Raw genomic sequence first — 24641 nt, 5'->3', positions numbered from 1 at the left:
TTTTTCCTGAATATATTCAGGAAAAAACGCATACGCCCTTTTTGGCCAACCAAGCAAGCTTGCAAAGGAAATCTGCACTACAATGAAGTCTCACTGCCCCCCGGGCAAAAGGGCCATCTGAAAAAAGTGTAAAATCCAGAAAGGCAGGACAGGCCATGGAGAACTGGGAGCCTTGTTATGCTGATGGGCGGGATGTAAATTGCCAACAGCCACTCTGGAGAAGTGTATGGTGTTTCCTGAAACATGTAAAAAACAAAGCAACAGAGCCTAGGGCACTTCCACTTATGCTCCTATAGCTTAGGGAAATTCAAATCAAAAAGTCAAAGCCACCCGAAAGTTTGGGACGGCTCTGTTTACAAGATCCTCGTTTATGGTACAAGTTCAATATCACAGAAAGCGAAAAATGAATAAAGAATTTGTGGTATTTACGTACAATGCAATATCACTCAGCAATGAAATCTATGTCATCAGGCCCGTAGCAGCATAATGAGTGGATTCAGATACGATGATTCTAAGTGAATTAAGTCACACAGAAAAAGAAACATCATAAGATATCACTAATACACGGAATGTAAACTTGGCTACACAGGAACTGAATTACAAAACAGAACAGGGTCTCAAATGTAGAAAACCAACTTATGCTTGCTTAAGGGGAAAGGTGAGTTGGGGTGCTGCATAAAACCAGAGATTGAAATTAGCACAGATGCCGCTCCATAAGGCAAATATGTAATAGACAAGAGCTACTCCTTGCTCAACGAAGTGGACTCAACACCCCATATTAAACGCCTAAGAACATACCTGACGAGTAAGAATCTTAAAAGCTATGGATTTATATGTCTCCGAAAGAGAACCAAGCTTCTGTGCAGCGGCATAAACGCAGCAGTGATAGGATTGGTGAGGTTCGGTGAGCAAACGCAGACCCTTTGAAGTCATATTTCATGGTACCCATTCCATGGGTCACAACTCTCCAGGTTTAAGGGACTCTTCCCTCAGCTAAAACATGCATGAGGTACGCAGACTGTGATCCACCATGTGATCGGGAAACGTGTTCAAATGTGTCTCAGTTGTCGTCCCTGGTACTCGGGTGCAACATTCCAGATGGTTTATTAACACTCTCCCCACTTGGAGAGTCAGTGCCTTCAACCTCCTCTTTGGCCAAGTTTGCAATTTCTGCGGACAATGAACAGGAATAGGGAGAACCAATGAGAGACTAGCTGGAGGTGTCTGGACGGGCAAATTTAACTCTCATTTCCCACCAGGAAGAGGAATTAACCAAAGGCTCAGCGTGAGATACCGGGACCACACTAGGGCCTGAAGCAATCATGCGGTGTTGCGGCCAGCTCACAAGAAAGCGAGTTGAAGAAAGGAGCTCAGGGGCACTGTAATTCACAAACCTGCAGAGTTATAAATGACAGCTATCGTCCAAAAATATATTGAAGTAAGGCTGCCAAGAGGACTTGAAAGTGGGGCAGAATTGCAGGAAACCGATTTCAGGAGGTAGACTGGAATTGCATGAAAAGCAGAGGAAAAGAAGCAGACCGTCCACAATGATGCACTTGGCCAAAAATGGTGTATGCGTTTTTTCCTGAATATATTCATGAAAAAACGCATATGCACATTTTGGCCAACCGAGCAAGCTTGCAAAGGAAATCTGCACTACAATGAAGTCTCACTGCCCCACGGGCAAAAGGGCCATCTGAAAAAAGTGTAAAATCCAGAAAGGCAGGACAGGCCATGGAGAACTGGGAGCCTTGTTATGCTGATGGGCAGGATGTAAATTGCCTGCAGACAATCTGGAGAAGTGTATGTTGTTTCCTGAAACATCCAAAAAACAAAGCAACAGAGCGTAGTGCACTTCCACTGATGGTCCTATAGTTTAGGGAAACTAAAATGAAAAAGACACAGCCACCCCAAAGTTTGGGACGGCTCTGTTTACAAGAACCTCGTTTATGGTACAAGTTCAATATCGCAGAAAGCGAAAAATGGATAAAGAATTTGTGGTACTTACGTACGATGCAATATCACTCTGCAATGAAATCTATGTCATCAGGCCCATAGCAGCATAATGAGTGGATTCAGGTACGATGTTTCTAAGTGAAATAAGTCACACAGAAAAAGAAACATCATAAGATATCACTAATACACGGAATGTAAACTTGGCTACACAGGAACTGAATTACAAAACAGAACAGGGTTTCAAATGCAGAAAACCAACTTATGCTTGCTTAAGGGGAAAGGTGAGTTGGGGTGCTGCATAAAACCAGAGATTGAAATTAGCACAGATACCGCTCCATAAGGCAAATATGTAATAGACAAGAGCTACTCCTTGCTCAACGAAGTGGACTCAACACCACATATTAAACGCCTAAGAACATACCTGACCAGTAAGAATCTTAAAAGCTATGGATTTATATGTATCCGAAAGAGAACCAAGCTTCTGTGCAGCGGCATAAACGCAGCAGTGATAGGATTGGTGAGGTTCGGTGAGCAAACGCAGACCCTTTGAAGTCATATTGCATGGTACCCATTCCATGGGTCACAACTCTCCAGGTTTAAGGGACTCTTCCCTCAGCTAAAAAATGCATGAGGTACGCAGACTGTGATCCACCGTGTGATCGGGAAACGTGTTCAAATGTGTCTCAGTTGTCGTCCCTGGTACTCGGGTGCAACATTCCAGATGGTTTACTAACACTCTCCCCACTTGGAGAGTCAGTGCCTTCAACCTCCTCTTTGGCCAAGTTTGCAATTTCTGCGGACAATGAACAGGAATAGGGAGAACCAATGAGAGACTAGCTGGAGGTGTCTGGACGGGCAAATTTAACTCTCATTTCCCACCAGGAAGAGGAATTAACCAAAGGCTCAGCGTGCTATACCGGGACCACGCTTGGGCCTGAAGCAATCATGTCGTGTTGCGGCCAGCTCACAAGAAAGCGAGTTGAAGAAAGGAGCTCAGGGGCACTGTAATTCACAAACCTGCAGAGTTATAAATGACAGCTATCGTCCAAAAATATACTGAAGTAAGGCTGCCAAGAGGACTTGAAAGCGGGGCAGAATTGCAGGAAACCGATTTCAGAAGGTAGACAGGAATTGCATTTAAAGCATAGGAAAAGAGGCAAAACGTCCACAATGATGCACTTGGCCAAAAAGTGCGTATGCGTTTTTTCCTGAATATATTCAGGAAAAAACGCATACGCCCTTTTTGGCCAACCAAGCAAGCTTGCAAAAGAAATCTGCACTACAATGAAGTCTCACTGCCCCCGGGGCAAAAGGGCCATCTGAAAAAAGTGTAAAATCCAGAAAGGCAGGACAGGCCATGGAGAACTGGGAGCCTTGTTACACTGATGGGCGGGATGTAAATTGCCAACAGCCATCTGGAGAAGTGTATGGTGTTTCCTGAAACATCTAAAAAACAAAGCATCAGAGCCTAGGGCACTTCCACTTATGGTTCTATAGCTTAGGGAAATTAAAATGAAAAACACCCAGCCACACTAAAGTTTGGGACGGTTGTGTTTACAAGAACCTCGTTTACGGTACAAGGTCAATATCGCAGAAAGCGAACAATGGAAAAGAAGATGTAGTACCTACGTACAATGCGATATCACTCAGCAATGAAATCTATGTCATCAGGCCCGAAGCAGCATAATGAGTGGATTCAGGTACGATGATTCTAAGTGAAATATGTCACACAGAAAAAGAAATATCATAAGGTATCACTAATACACGAAATGTAAACATGGCTACACAGGAACTGAATTACAAAACAGAACAGGGTCTCAAATGTAGAAAACCAACTTATGCTTCCTTAAGGGAAAGGTGAGTTAGGGTGCTGCATAAAACCAGAGATTGAAATTAGCACAAATACCGTTCCATAAGCCAAATATGTAATAGACAAGAGCTACTCCTTGCTCAACGACGTGAACTCAACACCCCATATTAAACGCCTAAGAATATACCTGACTAGTAAGAATCTTAAAACCTATGGATTTATGTGTCCATAAGAGAATCAAGCGTGTGTACAGCAGCATAAATGCAGCAATGATAGGATTGGTGAGGTTCGGTGAGCAAATGCAGACCCTTTGAAGTCATATTGCATGGTACCCATTCCATGGGTCTCAACTCTCCAGGTTTAAGGGATTCTTCCTTCAGCTAAAACATGCATGTGGAACCCAGAGTATGATCCACCGTGTGACCGGGAAACGTGTTCAAATGTGTCTCAGTTATCGTCCCCTGGTACTCGGGTGCAACATTCCAGACGCTTTACTAACACTCTCCCCACTTGGAGAGTCAGTGCCTTTAACCTCCTGTTTGGCCCAGTTTGCAGTTTCTGCGGGAAATGAACAGGAATAGGGAGAACCAATGAGAGACTAGCTGGAGGTGTCTGGACGGGCAAATTTAACTCTCATTTCCCACCAGGAAGAGGAATTAACCAAAGGCTCAACATGCCATGCCGGAACCACACTAGGGCCTGAAGCAATCCTGCGGAGTTGCGGCCAGCTCACAATAAAGAGAGTTGAAGAAAGGATCTCAGGGGCACTGTCATTCACAAACCTGCAGAGTTATAAATGACAGCTATCGTCCAAAAATATATTGAAGTAAGGCTGCCAAGAGCACTTGAAAGCGGGGCAGAATTGCAGGAAACCGATTTCAGGAGGTAGACTGGAATTGCATGAAAAGCATAGGAAAAGAGGCAGAACGTCCACAATGATGCATTTGGCCAAAAAGGGCGTATGCGTTTTTTCCTGAATATATTCAGGAAAAAACGCATACGCCCTTTTTGGCCAACCAAGCAAGCTTGCAAAGGAAATCTGCACTACAATGAAGTCTCACTGCCCCACGGGCAAAAGGGCCATCTGAAAAAAGTGTAAAATCCAGAAAGGCAGGACAGGCCATGGAGAACTGGGAGCCTTGTTATGCTGATGGGCGGGATGTAAATTGCCAACAGCCACTCTGGAGAAGTGTATGGTGTTTCCTGAAACATCTAAAAAACAAAGCAACAGAGCCTAGGGCACTTCCACTTATGCTCCTATAGCTTAGGGAAATTAAAATCAAAAAGACAAGCCACCCCAAAATTTGGGATGGCTCTGTTTACAAGAACCTCGTTTATGGTACAAGTTCATTATCACAGAAAGCGAAAAATGAATAAAGAATTTGTGGTACTTACGTACAATGCAATATCACTCAGCAATGAAATCTATGTCATCAGGCCCGTAGCAGCATAATGAGTGGACTCAGGTACGATGATTCTAAGTGAAATATGTCACACAGAAAAAGAAACATCATAAGATATCACTAATACACGGAATGTAAACTTGGCTACACAGGAACTGAATTACAAAACAGAACAGGGTCTCAAATGTAGAAAACCAACTTATGCTTGCTTAAGGGGAAAGGTGAGTTGGGGTGCTGCATAAAACAAGAGATTGAAATTAGCACAGATACCGTTCCATAAGCCAAATATGTAATAGACAAGAGCTACTCCTTGCTCAACGAAGTGGACTCAACACCCCATATTAAACGCCTAAGAATATACCTGACTAGTAAGAATCTTAAAACCTATGGATTTACATGTCTCCAAAAGAGAATCAGGCGTGTGTACAGCAGCATAAAGGCAGCAGTGATAGGATTAGTGACGTTCGGTGAGCAAATGCAGACCCTTTGAAGTCATATTGCATGGTACCCATTCCATGGGTCTCAACTCTCCAGGTTTAAGGGATTCTTCCTTCAGCTAAAACATGCATGTGGAACCCAGAGTATGATCCACCGTGTGATCGGGAAACGTGTTCAAATAAGTCTCAGTTTAAGTCCCCTGGTACTCGGGTGCAACATTCCAGACGCTTTACTAACACTCTCCCCACTTGGAGAGTCAGTGCCTTTAACCTCCTGTTTGGCCCAGTTTGCAATTTCTGCGGGAAATGAACAGGAATAGGGAGAACCAATGAGAGACTAGCTGGAGGTGTCTGGACGGGCAAATTTAACTCTCATTTCCCACCAGGAAGAGGAATTAACCAAAGGCTCAGCTTGCCATGCCGGAACCACACTAGGGCCTGAAGCAATCCTGCGGTGTTGCGGCCAGCTCACAATAAAGAGAGTTGAAGAAAGGATCTCAGTGGCACTGTCATTCACAAACCTGCAGAGTTATAAATGACAGCTATCGTCCAAAAATATATTGAAGTAAGGCTGCCAAGAGCACTTGAAAGCGGGGCAGAATTGCAGGAAACCGATTTCAGGAGGTAGACTGGAATTGCATGAAAAGCATAGGAAAAGAGGCAGAACGTCCACAATGATGCACTTGCCCAAAAAGGGCGTATGCGTTTTTTCCTGAATATATTCAGGAAAAAACGCATACGCCCTTTTTGGCCAACCAAGCAAGCTTGCAAAGGAAATCTGCACTACAATGAAGTCTCACTGCCCCCGGGGCAAAAGGGCCATCTGAAAAAAGTGTAAAATCCAGAAAGGCAGGACAGGCCATGGAGAACTGGGAGCCTTGTTATGCTGATGGGCGGGATGTAAATTGCCAACAGCCACTCTGGAGAAGTGTATGGTGTTTCCTGAAACATCTAAAAAACAAAGCAACAGAGCCTAGGGCACTTCCACTTATGCTCCTATACCTTAGGGAAATTCAAATCAAAAAGACACAGCCACCCCAAAGTTTGGGGAGGCTCTGTTTACAAGAACCTCGTTTATGGTACAAGTTCAATATCACAGAAAGCGAAAAATGAATAAAGAATTTGTGGTACTTACGTACAATGCAATATCACTCAGCAATGAAATCTATGTCATCAGACCCGTAGCAGCATAATGAGTGGACTCAGGTACGATGATTCTAAGAGAAATAGGTCACACAGAAAAAGAAATATAATAAGGTATCACTAATACACGGAATGTAAATGGCTATCCAGGAACTGAATTACAAAACAGAACAGGGTCTCAAATGTAGAAAACCAACTTATGCTTGCTTAAGGGGAAAGGTGAGTTGGGGTGCTGCATAAAACCAGAGATTGAAATTAGCACAGATACCGTTCCATAAGCCAAATATGTAATAGACAAGAGCTACTCCTTGCTCAACGAAGTGGACTCAACACCCCATATTAAACGCCTAAGAATATACCTGACTAGTAAGAATCTTAAAACCTATGGATTTACATGTCTCCGAAAGAGAATCAAGCGTGTGTACAGCAGCATAAACGCAGCAGTGATAGGATTAGTGAGGTTCGGAGAGCAAATGCAGACCCTTTGAAGTCATATTGCATGGTACCCATTCCATGGGTCTCAACTCTCCAGGTTTAAGGGATTCTTCCTTCAGCTAAAACATGCATGTGGAACCCAGAGTATGATCCACCGTATGATCGGGAAACGTGTTCAAATATGTCTCAGTTTAAGTTCCCTGGTACTCGGGTGCAACATTCCACACGCTTTACTAACACTCTCCCCACTTGGAGAGTCAGTGCCTTTAACGTCGTGTTTGTCCCAGTTTGCAATTTCTGCGGGAAATGAACAGGAATAGGGAGAACCAATGAGAGACTAGCTGGAGGTGTCTGGACGGGCAAATTTAACTCTCATTTCCCACCAGGAAGAGGAATTAACCAAAGGCTCAGCTTGCCGTGACGGAACCACACTAGGGCCTGAAGCAATCCTGCGGTGTTGCGGCCAGCTCACAATAAAGAGAGTTGAAGAAAGGATCTCAGGGGCACTGTCATTCACAAACCTGCAGAGTTATAAATGACAGCTATCGTCCAAAAATATATTGAAGTAAGGCTGCCAATAGGACTTGAAAGCGGGGCAGAATTGCAGGACACCGATTTCAGGAGGTAGACTGGAATTGCATGAAAAGCATAGGAAAAGAGGCAGAACGTCCACAATGATGCACTTGGCCAAAAAGGGCGTATGCGTTTTTTCCTGAATATATTCAGGAAAAAACGCATACGCCCTTTTTGGCCAACCAAGCAAGCTTGCAAAGGAAATCTGCACTACAATGAAGTCTCACTGCCCCCCGGGCAAAAGGGCCATCTGAAAAAAGTGTAAAATCCAGAAAGGCAGGACAGGCCATGGAGAACTGGGAGCCTTGTTATGCTGATGGGCGGGATGTAAATTGCCAACAGCCACTCTGGAGAAGTGTATGGTGTTTCCTGAAACATGTAAAAAACAAAGCAACAGAGCCTAGGGCACTTCCACTTATGCTCCTATAGCTTAGGGAAATTCAAATCAAAAAGTCAAAGCCACCCGAAAGTTTGGGACGGCTCTGTTTACAAGATCCTCGTTTATGGTACAAGTTCAATATCACAGAAAGCGAAAAATGAATAAAGAATTTGTGGTATTTACGTACAATGCAATATCACTCAGCAATGAAATCTATGTCATCAGGCCCGTAGCAGCATAATGAGTGGATTCAGATACGATGATTCTAAGTGAATTAAGTCACACAGAAAAAGAAACATCATAAGATATCACTAATACACGGAATGTAAACTTGGCTACACAGGAACTGAATTACAAAACAGAACAGGGTCTCAAATGTAGAAAACCAACTTATGCTTGCTTAAGGGGAAAGGTGAGTTGGGGTGCTGCATAAAACCAGAGATTGAAATTAGCACAGATGCCGCTCCATAAGGCAAATATGTAATAGACAAGAGCTACTCCTTGCTCAACGAAGTGGACTCAACACCCCATATTAAACGCCTAAGAACATACCTGACGAGTAAGAATCTTAAAAGCTATGGATTTATATGTCTCCGAAAGAGAACCAAGCTTCTGTGCAGCGGCATAAACGCAGCAGTGATAGGATTGGTGAGGTTCGGTGAGCAAACGCAGACCCTTTGAAGTCATATTTCATGGTACCCATTCCATGGGTCACAACTCTCCAGGTTTAAGGGACTCTTCCCTCAGCTAAAACATGCATGAGGTACGCAGACTGTGATCCACCATGTGATCGGGAAACGTGTTCAAATGTGTCTCAGTTGTCGTCCCTGGTACTCGGGTGCAACATTCCAGATGGTTTATTAACACTCTCCCCACTTGGAGAGTCAGTGCCTTCAACCTCCTCTTTGGCCAAGTTTGCAATTTCTGCGGACAATGAACAGGAATAGGGAGAACCAATGAGAGACTAGCTGGAGGTGTCTGGACGGGCAAATTTAACTCTCATTTCCCACCAGGAAGAGGAATTAACCAAAGGCTCAGCGTGAGATACCGGGACCACACTAGGGCCTGAAGCAATCATGCGGTGTTGCGGCCAGCTCACAAGAAAGCGAGTTGAAGAAAGGAGCTCAGGGGCACTGTAATTCACAAACCTGCAGAGTTATAAATGACAGCTATCGTCCAAAAATATATTGAAGTAAGGCTGCCAAGAGGACTTGAAAGCGGGGCAGAATTGCAGGAAACCGATTTCAGGAGGTAGACTGGAATTGCATGAAAAGCAGAGGAAAAGAAGCAGACCGTCCACAATGATGCACTTGGCCAAAAATGGTGTATGCGTTTTTTCCTGAATATATTCATGAAAAAACGCATACGCACATTTTGGCCAACCGAGCAAGCTTGCAAAGGAAATCTGCACTACAATGAAGTCTCACTGCCCCACGGGCAAAAGGGCCATCTGAAAAAAGTGTAAAATCCAGAAAGGCAGGACAGGCCATGGAGAACTGGGAGCCTTGTTATGCTGATGGGCGGGATGTAAATTGCCTGCAGACAATCTGGAGAAGTGTATGTTGTTTCCTGAAACATCCAAAAAACAAAGCAACAGAGCGTAGTGCACTTCCACTGATGGTCCTATAGTTTAGGGAAACTAAAATGAAAAAGACACAGCCACCCCAAAGTTTGGGACGGCTCTGTTTACAAGAACCTCGTTTATGGTACAAGTTCAATATCGCAGAAAGCGAAAAATGGATAAAGAATTTGTGGTACTTACGTACAATGCAATATCACTCTGCAATGAAATCTATGTCATCAGGCCCATAGCAGCATAATGAGTGGATTCAGGTACGATGTTTCTAAGTGAAATAAGTCACACAGAAAAAGAAACATCATAAGATATCACTAATACACGGAATGTAAACTTGGCTACACAGGAACTGAATTACAAAACAGAACAGGGTTTCAAATGCAGAAAACCAACTTATGCTTGCTTAAGGGGAAAGGTGAGTTGGGGTGCTGCATAAAACCAGAGATTGAAATTAGCACAGATACCGCTCCATAAGGCAAATATGTAATAGACAAGAGCTACTCCTTGCTCAACGAAGTGGACTCAACACCACATATTAAACGCCTAAGAACATACCTGACCAGTAAGAATCTTAAAAGCTATGGATTTATATGTATCCGAAAGAGAACCAAGCTTCTGTGCAGCGGCATAAACGCAGCAGTGATAGGATTGGTGAGGTTCGGTGAGCAAACGCAGACCCTTTGAAGTCATATTGCATGGTACCCATTCCATGGGTCACAACTCTCCAGGTTTAAGGGACTCTTCCCTCAGCTAAAAAATGCATGAGGTACGCAGACTGTGATCCACCGTGTGATCGGGAAACGTGTTCAAATGTGTCTCAGTTGTCGTCCCTGGTACTCGGGTGCAACATTCCAGATGGTTTACTAACACTCTCCCCACTTGGAGAGTCAGTGCCTTCAACCTCCTCTTTGGCCAAGTTTGCAATTTCTGCGGACAATGAACAGGAATAGGGAGAACCAATGAGAGACTAGCTGGAGGTGTCTGGACGGGCAAATTTAACTCTCATTTCCCACCAGGAAGAGGAATTAACCAAAGGCTCAGCGTGCTATACCGGGACCACGCTTGGGCCTGAAGCAATCATGTCGTGTTGCGGCCAGCTCACAAGAAAGCGAGTTGAAGAAAGGAGCTCAGGGGCACTGTAATTCACAAACCTGCAGAGTTATAAATGACAGCTATCGTCCAAAAATATACTGAAGTAAGGCTGCCAAGAGGACTTGAAAGCGGGGCAGAATTGCAGGAAACCGATTTCAGAAGGTAGACAGGAATTGCATTTAAAGCATAGGAAAAGAGGCAAAACGTCCACAATGATGCACTTGGCCAAAAAGGGCGTATGCGTTTTTTCCTGAATATATTCAGGAAAAAACGCATACGCCCTTTTTGGCCAACCAAGCAAGCTTGCAAAAGAAATCTGCACTACAATGAAGTCTCACTGCCCCCGGGGCAAAAGGGCCATCTGAAAAAAGTGTAAAATCCAGAAAGGCAGGACAGGCCATGGAGAACTGGGAGCCTTGTTACACTGATGGGCGGGATGTAAATTGCCAACAGCCATCTGGAGAAGTGTATGGTGTTTCCTGAAACATCTAAAAAACAAAGCATCAGAGCCTAGGGCACTTCCACTTATGGTTCTATAGCTTAGGGAAATTAAAATGAAAAACACCCAGCCACACTAAAGTTTGGGACGGTTGTGTTTACAAGAACCTCGTTTACGGTACAAGGTCAATATCGCAGAAAGCGAACAATGGAAAAGAAGATGTAGTACCTACGTACAATGCGATATCACTCAGCAATGAAATCTATGTCATCAGGCCCGAAGCAGCATAATGAGTGGATTCAGGTACGATGATTCTAAGTGAAATATGTCACACAGAAAAAGAAATATCATAAGGTATCACTAATACACGAAATGTAAACATGGCTACACAGGAACTGAATTACAAAACAGAACAGGGTCTCAAATGTAGAAAACCAACTTATGCTTCCTTAAGGGAAAGGTGAGTTAGGGTGCTGCATAAAACCAGAGATTGAAATTAGCACAAATACCGTTCCATAAGCCAAATATGTAATAGACAAGAGCTACTCCTTGCTCAACGACGTGAACTCAACACCCCATATTAAACGCCTAAGAATATACCTGACTAGTAAGAATCTTAAAACCTATGGATTTATGTGTCCATAAGAGAATCAAGCGTGTGTACAGCAGCATAAATGCAGCAATGATAGGATTGGTGAGGTTCGGTGAGCAAATGCAGACCCTTTGAAGTCATATTGCATGGTACCCATTCCATGGGTCTCAACTCTCCAGGTTTAAGGGATTCTTCCTTCAGCTAAAACATGCATGTGGAACCCAGAGTATGATCCACCGTGTGACCGGGAAACGTGTTCAAATGTGTCTCAGTTATCGTCCCCTGGTACTCGGGTGCAACATTCCAGACGCTTTACTAACACTCTCCCCACTTGGAGAGTCAGTGCCTTTAACCTCCTGTTTGGCCCAGTTTGCAATTTCTGCGGGAAATGAACAGGAATAGGGAGAACCAATGTGAGACTAGCTGGAGGTGTCTGGAAGGGCAAATTTAACTCTCATTTCCCACCAGGAAGAGGAATTAACCAAAGGCTCAACATGCCATGCCGGAACCACACTAGGGCCTGAAGCAATCCTGCGGAGTTGCGGCCAGCTCACAATAAAGAGAGTTGAAGAAAGGATCTCAGGGGCACTGTCATTCACAAACCTGCAGAGTTATAAATGACAGCTATCGTCCAAAAATATATTGAAGTAAGGCTGCCAAGAGCACTTGAAAGCGGGGCAGAATTGCAGGAAACCGATTTCAGGAGGTAGACTGGAATTGCATGAAAAGCATAGGAAAAGAGGCAGAACGTCCACAATGATGCATTTGGCCAAAAAGGGCGTATGCGTTTTTTCCTGAATATATTCAGGAAAAAACGCATACGCCCTTTTTGGCCAACCAAGCAAGCTTGCAAAGGAAATCTGCACTACAATGAAGTCTCACTGCCCCACGGGCAAAAGGGCCATCTGAAAAAAGTGTAAAATCCAGAAAGGCAGGACAGGCCATGGAGAACTGGGAGCCTTGTTATGCTGATGGGCGGGATGTAAATTGCCAACAGCCACTCTGGAGAAGTGTATGGTGTTTCCTGAAACATCTAAAAAACAAAGCAACAGAGCCTAGGGCACTTCCACTTATGCTCCTATAGCTTAGGGAAATTAAAATCAAAAAGACAAGCCACCCCAAAATTTGGGATGGCTCTGTTTACAAGAACCTCGTTTATGGTACAAGTTCAATATCACAGAAAGCGAAAAATGAATAAAGAATTTGTGGTACTTACGTACAATGCAATATCACTCAGCAATGAAATCTATGTCATCAGGCCCGTAGCAGCATAATGAGTGGACTCAGGTACGATGATTCTAAGTGAAATATGTCACACAGAAAAAGAAACATCATAAGATATCACTAATACACGGAATGTAAACTTGGCTACACAGGAACTGAATTACAAAACAGAACAGGGTCTCAAATGTAGAAAACCAACTTATGCTTGCTTAAGGGGAAAGGTGAGTTGGGGTGCTGCATAAAACAAGAGATTGAAATTAGCACAGATACCGTTCCATAAGCCAAATATGTAATAGACAAGAGCTACTCCTTGCTCAACGAAGTGGACTCAACACCCCATATTAAACGCCTAAGAATATACCTGACTAGTAAGAATCTTAAAACCTATGGATTTACATGTCTCCAAAAGAGAATCAGGCGTGTGTACAGCAGCATAAAGGCAGCAGTGATAGGATTAGTGACGTTCGGTGAGCAAATGCAGAGCCTTTGAAGTCATATTGCATGGTACCCATTCCATGGGTCTCAACTCTCCAGGTTTAAGGGATTCTTCCTTCAGCTAAAACATGCATGTGGAACCCAGAGTATGATCCACCGTGTGATCGGGAAACGTGTTCAAATAAGTCTCAGTTTAAGTCCCCTGGTACTCGGGTGCAACATTCCAGACGCTTTACTAACACTCTCCCCACTTGGAGAGTCAGTGCCTTTAACCTCCTGTTTGGCCCAGTTTGCAATTTCTGCGGGAAATGAACAGGAATAGGGAGAACCAATGAGAGACTAGCTGGAGGTGTCTGGACGGGCAAATTTAACTCTCATTTCCCACCAGGAAGAGGAATTAACCAAAGGCTCAGCTTGCCATGCCGGAACCACACTAGGGCCTGAAGCAATCCTGCGGTGTTGCGGCCAGCTCACAATAAAGAGAGTTGAAGAAAGGATCTCAGGGGGACTGTCATTCACAAACCTGCAGAGTTATAAATGACAGCTATCGTCCAAAAATATATTGAAGTAAGGCTGCCAAGAGCACTTGAAAGCGGGGCAGAATTGCAGGAAACCGATTTCAGGAGGTAGACTGGAATTGCATGAAAAGCATAGGAAAAGAGGCAGAACGTCCACAATGATGCATTTGGCCAAAAAGGGCGTATGCGTTTTTTCCTGAATATATTCAGGAAAAAACGCATACGCCCTTTTTGGCCAACCAAGCAAGCTTGCAAAGGAAATCTGCACTACAATGAAGTCTCACTGCCCCACGGGCAAAAGGGCCATCTGAAAAAAGTGTAAAATCCAGAAAGGCAGGACAGGCCAATGAGGACTGGGAGCCTTGTTATGCTGATGGGCGGGATGTAAATTGCCAACAGCCACTCTGAAGAAGTGTATGGTGTTTCCTGAAACATCTAAAAAACAAAGCAACAGAGCCTAGGGCACTTCCACTTATTCTCCTATAGCTTAGGGAAATTAAAATCAAAAAGACACAACCACCCCAAAATTTGGGATGGCTCTGTTTACAAGAACCTCGTTTATGGTACAAGTTCATTATCACAGAAAGCGAAAAATGAATAAAGAATTTGTGGTACTTACGTACAATGCAATATCACTCAGCAATGAAATCTATGTCATCAGGCCCGTAGCAGCATAATGAGTGGACTCAGGTACGATGATTCTAAGAGAAATAAGTCACACAGAAAAAGAAATATCATAAGGTATCACTAATACACGGAATGTAAACTTGGCTACCCAGGAACTGAATTACAAAACAGAACATGGTCTCAAATGTAGAAACCAACTTATGCTTGCTTAAGGGGAAAGGTGAGTTGGGGTGCTGCATGAAACCAGAGATTGAAATTAGCACAGATACCGTTCCATAAGCCAAATATATAATAGACAAGAGCTACTCCTTCCTCAACGAAGTGGACTCAACACCCCATATTAAACGCCTAAGAATATACCTGACTAGTAAGAATCTTAAAACCTATGGATTTACATGTCTCCAAAAGAGAATCAAGCGTGTGTACAGCAGCATAAACGCAGCAGTAATAGGATTAGTGAGGTTCGGTGAGCAAATGCAGACCCTTTGAAGTCATATTGCATGGTGCCCATTCCATGGGTCTCAAATCTCCAGGTTTAAGGGATTCTTCCTTCAGCTAAAACATGCATGTGGAACCCAGAGTATGATCCACCGTGTGATCGGGAAATGTGTTCAAATGTGTCTCAGTTTTCGTCCCCTGGTACTCGGGTGCAACATTCCAGACGCTTTACTAACACTCTCCCCACTTGGAGAGTCAGTGCCTTTAACCTCCTGTTTGGCCCAGTTTGCAATTTCTGCGGGAAATGAACAGGAATAGGGAGAACCAATGAGAGACTAGCTGGAGGTGTCTGGACGGGCAAATTTAACTCTCATTTCCCACCAGGAAGAGGAATTAACCAAAGGCTCAGCTTGCCATGCCGGAACCACACTAGGGCCTGAAGCAATCTTGCGGTGTTGCGCCCAGCTCACAGGAAAGCGAATTGAACAAAGGAGCTCAGGGGCACTGTAATTCACAAACCTGCAGAGTTATAAATGACAGCTATCGTCCAAAAATATACTGAGGTAAGGCTGCCAAGAAAACTTGAAAGCGGGGCAGAATTGCAGGAAACCGATTTCAGGAGGTAGACTGGAATTGCATGAAAAGCATAGGAAAAGAGGCAGAACGTCCACAATGATGCACTTGGCCAAAAAGGGCGTATGCGTTTTTTCCTGAATATATTCAGGAAAAAACGCATACGCCGTTTTTGGCCAACCAAGCAAGCTTGCAAAGGAAATCTGCACTACAATGAAGTCTCACTGCCCCCCGGGCAAAAGGGCCATCTGAAAAAAGTGTAAAATCCAGAAAGGCAGGACAGGCCATGGAGGACTGGGAGCCTTGTTATGCTGATGGGCGGGTTGTAAATTAACAACAGCCACGCTGAAGAAGTGTATGGTGTTTCCTGAAACATCTAAAAAACAAAGCAACAGAGCCTAGAGCACTTCCACTTATGCTCCTATAGCTTAGGGAAATTAAAATCAAAAATACACAGCCAACCCAAAATTTGGGACGGCTCTGTTTACAAGAACCTCGTTTATGGTACAAGTTCATTATCACAGAAAGCGAAAAATGAATAAAGAATTTGTGGTACTTACGTACAATGCAATATCACTCAGCAATGAAATCTATGTCATCAGGCCCGTAGCAGCATAATGAGTGGATTCAGGTACGATGATTCTCAGTGAAATATGTCACACAGATAAAGAAATATCATAAGGTATCACTAATACACGGAATGTAAACTTGGCTACCCAGGAACTGAATTACAAAACAGAACAGGGTCTCAAATGTAGAAAACCAACTTATGCTTGCTTAAGGGAAAGGTGAGTTGGGGTGCTGCATAAAACCAGAGATTGAAATTAGCACAGATACCACTCCATAAGCCAAATATGTAATAGACAAGAGCTACTCCTTACTCAACGACGTGGACTCAACACCCCATATTAAACACCTAAGAATATACCTGACTAGTAAGAATCTTAAAACCTATGGATTTATATGTCTCCGAAAAGGAATCAAGCATGTGTACAGCAGCATAAACGCAGCAGTGATGGGATTGGTGAGGTTCGGTGAGCAAATGCAGACCCTTTGAAGTCATATTGCATGGTACCCATTCCATGGGTCTCAACTCTCCAGGTTTAAGGGATTCTTCCTTCAGCTAAAACATGCATGTGGAACCCAGAGTATGATCCACCGTGTGATCGGGAAACGTGTTCAAATATGTCTCAGTTTAAGTCCCCTGGTACTCGGGTGCAACATTCCAGACGCTTTACTAACACTCTCCCCACTTGGAGAGTCAGTGCCTTTAACCTCCTGTTTGGCCCAGTTTGCAATTTCTGCGGGAAATGAACAGGAATAGGGAGAACCAATGAGAGACTAGCTGGAGGTGTCTGGACGGGCAAATTTAACTCTCATTTCCCACCAGGAAGAGGAATTAACCAAAGGCTCAGCTTGCCGTGCCAGAACCACACTAGGGCCTGAAGCAATCCTGCGGTGTTGCGGCCAGCTCACATTAAAGAGAGTTGAAGAAAGGAGCTCAGGGGCACTGTCATTCACAAACCTGCAGAGTTATAAATGACAGCTACCATCCAAAAATATATTGAAGTAAGGCTGCCAAGAGCACTTGAAAGCGGGGCAGAATTGCAGGACACCGATTTCAGGAGGTAGACTGGAATTGCATGAAAAGCAGAGGAAAAGAGGCAGAACGTCCACAATGATGCACTTGGCCAAAAAGGGCATATGCGTTTTTTCCTGAATATATTCAGGAAAAACGCATACGCCGTTTTTGGCCAACCAAGCAAGCTTGCAAAGGAAATCTGCACTACAATGAAGTCTCACTGCCCCCCGGGCAAAAGGGCCATCTGAAAAAAGTGTAAAATCCAGAAAGGCAGGACAGGCCATGGAGAACTGGGAGCCTTGTTATGCTGATGGGCGGGATGTAAATTGCCAACAGCCACTCTGGAGAAGTGTATGGTGTTTCCTGAAACATCTAAAAAACAAAGCAACAGAGCCTAGGGCACTTCCACTTATGCTCCTATAGCTTAGGGAAATTCAAATCAAAAAGTCACAGCCACCCCAAAGTTTGGGACGGCTCTGTTTACAAGAACCTCGTTTATGGTACAAGTTCAATATCACAGAAAGCGAAAAATGAATAAAGAATTTGTGGTACCTACGTACAATGCAATATCACTCAGCAATGAAATCTATGTCATCAGGCCCGTAGCAGCATAATGAGTGGACTCAGGTACGATGATTCTAAGAGAAATAAGTCACACCGAAAAAGAAATATCATAAGGTATCACTAATACACGGAATGTAAACTTGGCTACCCAGGAACTGAATTACAAAACAGAACAGGGTCTCAAATGTAGAAAACCAACTTATGCTTGCTTAAGGGGAAAGGTGAGTTGGGGTGCTCCATAAAACCAGAGATTGAAATTAGCACAGATACCGTTCCATAAGCCAAATATGTAATAGACAAGAGCTACTCCTTCCTCAACGAAGTGGACTCAACACCCCATATTAAACGCCTAAGTATATACCTGACTAGTAAGAATCTTAAAACCTATGGATTTACATGTCTCCAAAAGAGAATCAAGCGTGTGTAGAGCAGCATAAACGCAGCAGTGATAGGATTAGTGAGATTCGGTGAGCAAATGCAGACCCTTTGAAGTCATATTGCATGGTACCCATTCCATGGGTCTCAACTCTCCAGGTTTAAGGGATTCTTCCTTCAGCTAAAACATGCATATGGAACCCAGAGTATGATCCACCGTGTGATCGGGAAACGTGTTCAAATGTGTCTCAGTTTTCGTCCCCTGGTACTCGGGTGCAACATTCCAGACGCTTTACTAACACTCTCCCCACTTGGAGAGTCAGTGCCTTTAACCTCCTGTTTGGCCCAGTTTGCAATTTCTGCGGGAAATGAACAGGAATAGGGAGAACCAATGAGAGACTAGCTGGAGGTGTCTGGACGGGCAAATTTAACTCTCATTTCCCACCAGGAAGAGGAATTAACCAAAGGCTCAGCTTGCCGTGCCGGAACAACACTAGGGCCTGAAGCAATCTTGTGGTGTTGCGGCCAGCTCACAGGAAAGCGAATTGAACAAAGGAGCTCAGGGGCACTGTAATTCACAAACCTGCAGAGTTATAAATGACAGCTATCGTCCAAAAATATATTGAAGTAAGGCTGCCAATAGCACTTGAAAGCGGGGCAGAATTGCAGGAAACCGATTTCAGGAGGTAGACTGGAATTGCATGAAAAGCATAGGAAAAGAGGCAGAACGTCCACAATGATGCACTTGGCCAAAAAGGGCGTATGCGTTTTTTCCTGAATATATTCAGGAAAAAACGCATACGCCCTTTTTGGCCAACCAAGCAAGCTTGCAAAGGAAATCTGCACTACAATGAAGTCTCACTGCCCCCCGGGCAAAAGGGCCACCTGAAAAAAGTGTAAAATCCAGAAAGGCAGGACAGGCCATGGAGACCTGGGAGCCTTGTTATGCTGATGGGCGGGATGTAAATTGCCAACAGCCACTCTGGAGAAGTGTATGGTGTTTCCTGAAACATCTAAAAAACAAAGCAACAGAGCCTAGGGCACTTCCACTTATGCTCCTATAGCTTAGGGAAATTAAAATCAAAAAGACACAGCCACCCCAAAGTTTGGGACGGCTCTGTTTACAAGAACCTCGTTTATGGTACAAGTTCAATATCACAGAAAGTGAAAAATGAATAAAGAATTTGTGGTACTTACGTACAATGCAATATCACTCAGCAATGAAATCTATGTCATCAGGCCCGTAGCAGCATAATGAGTGGACTCAGGTACGATGATTCTAAGAGAAATAAGTCACACCGAAAAAGAAATATCATAAGGTATCACTAATACACGGAATGTAAACTTGGCTACCCAGGAACTGAATTACAAAACAGAACAGGGTCTCAAATGTAGAAAACCAACTTATGCTTGCTTAAGGGGAAAGGTGAGTTGGGGTGCTGCATAAAACCAGAGATTGAAATTAGCACAGATACCGTTCCATAAGCCAAATATGTAATAGACAAGAGCTACTCCTTCCTCAACGAAGTGGACTCAACACCCCATATTAAACGCCTAAGAATATACCTGACTAGTAAGAATCTTAAAACCTATGGATTTCCATGTCTCCGAAAGAGAATCAAGCGTGTGTACAGCAGCATAAACGCAGCAGTGATAGGATTAGTGAGGTTCGGTGAGAAATGCAGATCCTTTGAAGTCATATTGCATGGTACCCATTCCATGGGTCTCAACTCTCCAGGTTTAAGGGATTCTTCCTTCAGCTAAAACATGCATGTGGAACCCAGAGTATGATCCACCGTGTGATCGGGAAACGTGTTCAAATGTGTCTCAGTTTTCGTCCCCTGGTACTCGGGTGCAACTTTCCAGACGCTTTACTAACACTCTCCCCACTTGGAGAGTCCGTGCCTTTAACCTCCTGTTTGGCCCAGTTTGCAATTTCTGCGGGAAATGAACAGGATTAGGTAGAAGCAATGAGAGACTAGCAGGAGGTGTCTGGACGGGCAAATTTAACTCTCATTTCCCACCAGGAAGAAGAATTAACCAAAGGCTCAGCTTGCCGTGCCGTAACCACACTAGGGCCTGAAGCAATCTTGCGGTGTTGCGGCCAGCTCACAAGAAAGCGAGTTAAACAAAGGAGCTCAGGGGCACTGTCATTCACAAACCTGCACAGTTATAAATGACAGCTATCGTCCAAAAATATATTGAAGTAAGGCTGCCAAGAGGACTTGAAAGCGGGGCAGAATTGCAGGACACCGATTTCAGGAGGTAGACTGGAATTGCATGAAAAGCATAGGAAAAGAGGCAGAACGTCCACAATGATGCACTTGGTCAAAAAGGGCGTATGCGTTTTTTCCTGAATATATTCAGGAAAAAACGCATACGCTCTTTTTGGCCAACCAAGCAAGCTTGCAAAGGAAATCTGCACTACAATGAAGTCTCACTGCCCCACGGGCAAAAGGGCCATCTGAAAAAAGTGTAAAATCCAGAAAGGCAGGACAGGCCATGGAGGACTGGCAGCCTTGTTATGCTGATGGGCGGGATGTAAATTGCCAACAGCCACTGTGAAGAAGTGTATGGTGTTTCCTGAAACATCTAAAAAACAAAGCAACAGAGCCTAGAGCACTTCCACTTATGCTCCTATAGCTTAGGGAAATTAAAATCAAAAATACACAGCCACCCCAAAATTTGGGACGGCTCTGTTTACAAGAAACTCGTTTATGGTACAAGTTCATTATCACAGAAAGCGAAAAATGAATAAAGAATTTGTGGTACTTACGTACAATGCAATATCACTCAGCAATGAAATCTATGTCATCAGGCCCGTAGCAGCATAATGAGTGGATTCAGGTACGATGATTCTCAGTGAAATATGTCACACAGATAAAGAAATATCATAAGGTATCACTAATACACGGAATGTAAACTTGGCTACCCAGGAACTGAATTACAAAACAGAACAGGGTCTCAAATGTAGAAAACCAACTTATGCTTGCTTAAGGGAAAGGTGAGTTGGGGTGCTGCATAAAACCAGAGATTGAAATTAGCACAGATACCACTCCATAAGCCAAATATGTAATATAAAAGAGCTACTCCTTGCTCAACGAAGTGGACTCAACACCCCATATTAAACACCTAAGAATATACCTGACTAGTAAGAATCTTAAAACCTATGGATTTATATGTCTCCGAAAAGGAATCAAGCATGTGTACAGCAGCATAAACGCAGCAGTGATAGGATTGGTGAGGTTCGGTGAGCAAATGCAGACCCTTTGAAGTCATATTGCATGGTACCCATTCCATGGGTCTCAACTCTCCAGGTTTAAGGGATTCTTCCTTCAGCTAAAACATGCATATGGAATCCAGAGTATGATCCACCGTGTGATCGGAAAACGTGTTCAAATGTGTCTCAGTTTTCGTCCCCTGGTACTCGGGTGCAACATTCCAGACGCTTTACTAACACTCTCCCCACTTGGAGAGTCAGTGCCTTTAACCTCCTGTTTGGCCCAGTTTGCAATTTCTGCAGGAAATGAACAGGAATAGGGAGAACCAATGAGAGACTAGCTGGAGGTGTCTGGACGGGCAAATTTAACTCTCATTTCCCACCAGGAAGAGGAATTAACCAAAGGCTCAGCTTGCCGTGCCGGAACCACACTAGGGCCTGAAGCAATCTTGCGGTGTTGCGGCCAGCTCACAGGAAAGCGAGTTAAACAAAGGAGCTCAGGGGCACTGTAATTCACAAACCGGCAGGGTTATAAATGACAGCTATCGTCCAAAAATATATTGAAGTAAGGCTGCCAAGAGGACTTGAAAGCGGGGCAGAATTGCAGGAAACCGATTTCAGGAGGTAGACTGGAATTGCATGAAAAGCATAGGAAAAGAGGGAGAACGTCCACAATGATGCACTTGGCCAAAAAGGACATATGCGTTTTTTCCTGAATATATTCAGGAAAAACGCATACGCCGTTTTTGGCCAACCAAGCAAGCTTGCAAAGGAAATCTGCACTACAATGAAGTCTCACTGCCCCCCGGGCAAAAGGGCCATCTGAAAAAAGTGTAAAATCCAGAAAGGCAGGACAGGCCATGGAGAACTGGGAGCCTTGTTATGCTGATGGGCGGGATGTAAATTGCCAACAGCCACTCTGGAGAAGTGTATGGTGTTTCCTGAAACATCTAAAAAACAAAGCAACAGAGCCTAGGGCACTTCCACTTATGCTCCTATAGCTTAGGGAAATTCAAATCAAAAAGTCACAGCCACCCCAAAGTTTGGGACGGCTCTGTTTACAAGAACCTCGTTTATGGTACAAGTTCAATATCACAGAAAGCGAAAAATGAATAAAGAATTTGTGGTACCTACGTACAATGCAATATCACTCAGCAATGAAATCTATGTCATCAGGCCCGTAGCAGCATAATGAGTGGACTCAGGTACGATGATTCTAAGAGAAATAAGTCACACCGAAAAAGAAATATCATAAGGTATCACTAATACACGGAATGTAAACTTGGCTACCCAGGAACTGAATTACAAAACAGAACAGGGTCTCAAATGTAGAAAACCAACTTATGCTTGCTTAAGGGGAAAGGTGAGTTGGGGTGCTGCATAAAACCAGAGATTGAAATTAGCACAGATAACGTTCCATAGGCCAAATATGTAATAGACAAGAGCTACTCCTTGCTCAACGAAGTGGACTCAACACCCCATATTAAACGCCTAAGAATATACCTGACTAGTAAGAATCTTAAAACCTATGGATTTACATGTCTCCAAAAGAGAATCAAGCGTGTGTACAGCAGCATAAACGCAGCAGTGATAGGATTAGTGAGGTTCGGTGAGCAAATGCAGACCCCTTGAAGTCATATTGCATGGTACCCATTCCATGGGTCTCAACTCTCCAGGTTTAAGGGATTCTTCCTTCAGCTAAAACATGCATGTGGAACCCAGAGTATGATCCACCGTGTGATCGGGAAACGTGTTCAAATGTGTCTCAGTTTTCGTCCCCTGGTACTCGGGTGCAACATTCCAGACGCTTTACTAACACTCTCCCCACTTGGAGAGTCAGTGCCTTTAACGTCGTGTTTGGCCCAGTTTGCAATTTCTGCGGGAAATGAACAGGAATAGGGAGAACCAATGAGAGACTAGCTGGAGGTGTCTGGACGGGCAAATTTAACTCTCATTTCCCACCAGGAAGAGGAATTAACCAAAGGCTCAGCTTGCCGTGCCGGAACCACACTAGGGCCTGAAGCAATCTTGCGGTGTTGCGGCCAGCTCACAGGAAAGCGAATTGAACAAAGGAGCTCAGGGGCACTGTCATTCACAAACCTGCAGAGTTATAAATGACAGCTATCGTCCAAAAATATATTGAAGTAAGGCTGCCAAGAGCACTTGAAAGCGGGGCAGAATTGCAGGAAACCGATTTCAGGAGGTAGACTGGAATTGCATGAAAAGCATAGGAAAAGAGGCAGAACGTCCACAATGATGCACTTGGCCAAAAAGGGCGTATGTGTTTTTTCCTGAATATATTCAGGAAAAAACACATACGCCCTTTTTGGCCAACCAAGCAAGCTTGCAAAGGAAATCTGCACTACAATGAAGTCTCACTGCCCCACGGGCAAAAGGGCCATCTGAAAAAAGTGTAAAATCCAGAAAGGCAGGACAGGCCATGGAGAACTGGGAGCCTTGTTATGCTGATGGGCGGGATGTAAATTGCCAACAGCCACTCTGGAGAAGTGTATGGTGTTTCCTGAAACATCTAAAAAACAAAGCAACAGAGCCTAGGGCACTTCAACTTATGCTCCTATAGCTTAGGGAAATTAAAATCAAAAAGACACAGCCACCCCAAAGTTTGGGACGGCTCTGTTTACAAGAACCTCGTTTATGGTACAAGTTCAATATCACAGAAAGCGAAAAATGAATAAAGAATTTGTGGTACTTACGTACAATGCAATATCACTCAGCAATGAAATCTATGTCATCAGGCCCGTAGCAGCATATTGAGTGGACTCAGGTACGATGATTCTCAGTGAAATATGTCACACAGATAAAGAAATATCATAAGGTATCACTAATACACGGAATGTAAACTTGGCTACCCAGGAACTGAATTACAAAACAGAACAGGGTCTCAAATGTAGAAAACCAACTTATGCTTGCTTAAGGGAAAGGTGAGTTGGGGTGCTGCATAAAACCAGAGATTGAAATTAGCACAGATACCGTTCCATAAGCCAAATATGTAATAGACAAGAGCTACTCCTTGCTCAACGAAGTGGACTCAACACCCCATATTAAACGCCTAAGAATATACCTGACTAGTAAGAATCTTAAAACCTATGGATTTCCATGTCTCTGAAAGAGAATCAAGCATGTGTACAGCAGCATAAATGCAGCAGTGATAGGATTGGTGAGGTTCGGTGAGCAAATGCGGACCGTTTGAAGTCATATAGCATGGTACCCATTCCATGGGTCTCAACTC

The sequence above is a fragment of the Lagenorhynchus albirostris genome, chromosome 1 (assembly GCF_949774975.1).
Source record: "Lagenorhynchus albirostris chromosome 1, mLagAlb1.1, whole genome shotgun sequence".
NCBI lineage: Eukaryota > Metazoa > Chordata > Mammalia > Artiodactyla > Delphinidae > Lagenorhynchus > Lagenorhynchus albirostris.
Note: the sequence above shows the minus strand (reverse complement) of the source record.